The sequence below is a fragment of the Cucurbita moschata genome, unplaced genomic scaffold, assembly GCF_002738365.1.
Source record: "Cucurbita moschata cultivar Rifu unplaced genomic scaffold, Cmos_1.0 Cmo_Scf00025, whole genome shotgun sequence".
Classification (NCBI taxonomy): Eukaryota; Viridiplantae; Streptophyta; class Magnoliopsida; order Cucurbitales; family Cucurbitaceae; genus Cucurbita; species Cucurbita moschata.
In genome coordinates, this window is record NW_019268541.1 from 711830 (window position 1) to 713741 (window position 1912).

The window sequence follows — 1912 nt, forward strand, 5'->3', positions numbered from 1 at the left end:
AAAAAAAAAAAAAAAAAAAAAAAAAAAAAAAAAAGATGGCTCCACATATTAAATGGATCATAGGGTTGGATCCATGACCTAATGGGCTAATAGTACTATTTCAATATTGGAGCTTCAATCACCATCCACATTAATTTCTTACTATCATCAAATAATTATTTTATTTAATTATTTATATATATACATATATATTTGGGCCTCAAAATTATGTTCCCTTAATGAAATATAATTAATGAGTATGTGTTTATATGCCTCATCAATTCATTTTTCAAATTATTTGATTTCAATAAGTCTTTTCGATATTAATTGTATGGTAACATCCGACACACGGTGGGTATTTCATAAAACATTAAAACAAATAATATGAGAAATTAATTTTATTAAATAATTAAAATGTTCTCGTTCATAATTCGTACCTATGATTGACAAATTTACATAAATTTAGAAGTTATATAGTTTGATCAACTTCTTACATTTAGTAAGCCGTTGATGGATTGGTGAAGGATTAAAAAGGACCATTCTTTCACACTTCACTCATCACCCATGTTGACTTTAGTGCTCAAAATTAATTATCCTAATTATTTATTTAGCATTTTTTAATTTAATATATTAATTATATGTCTCTTTGTTTGAGTTGGCTAATCATATGTCAAATCTAATTATCAAATTTCCACAATCTATTTATTTATTTATTTTTAATTTTGCTTCCCTTAATATAGTAGCCCCAGTAATAAATTAGTAATTTAATTTAATTTAATTTAATTTAATTGTAAGTAGGGCAGTGGAGTGGGAATTAAATGCACATGATTCTAGTAGTACTAGATTTGCTCAACTCAAGAAAGTAAGTAAATAAAATAAACACACAAATTGACTAATTTTTTATTTTATTAATTTTAAGATATGGTATAGTTATGGCCTCTAAGCTCTAAGCTCTAAGGCTGACTTCAAATATATATAAATATATTTCATGCGACTTCGGTTACTATAAAAAGAATATAATTAAATTTTACAATATGGTTTGGTTTGGGAGACCAAAACTAGTGTTTGATTAATTATGCCTCTTTTTATTTATTTCTTTTCAAAATTAATTGTTTTTTATTTTTTATTTTTTTAAAAATATTTATCCAAAGTTATATTTGACGTCTACTATAAGATTTTATATGTATATATATATATACAAATTTTGAAAAGGATGTTTTTTTTTTTTCACTAATTTGTAAATACTTCTAAAAATAATATAGAGATATTTATATAAATGAATAAATTGAAAAATAAAAAGGAAAAAAAAAATGCATTGAATTTATACATGGTGTGGTATAGCATCATAAATAACACCTCCCAATAATTGACGGTTAAAACAAAAATGGAAATAACGCCAAATGAATGGGTGCCTAATAATACGTTTTATTTTTAATTCAACTAGATTAAACATATATTTTCACGTCATTTTTTATATTAATTTTTTTTAAAAAAAAAATTAGTAAATCAAATTTGAAGGTTTAAAGTTTAAATTTCATTTAATTAAACTCTAATATTAATTAAGTAAAATAAAAATAAAATTTATAAATAAATAAATAAATAAATAAAACCCTAAAATTGACCCACACGACTAATCCAGCCTGGGAGGGTTCACCTCCCTAACTCAATGCTCCTTCACCGTCTTTCCCCTCTTAACTATTATCGTATTTTTCTATTATTTATTTATTTATTTATATTTATTTATTTATTTTATAGATATTTAAGATCTTTATTTGTAAGAGACAAATGAAAGATAGGCTACGAATGATGGGAAAGAGGGTGGTGGGTGGAGACTGAGGAGAGAGAGAGATTATTATTAATATTATTAATATTATTAAAAATTATTATTAAAAATTATGAGGAGGAGTACTCGTGTACAACCGTTCCTATTACA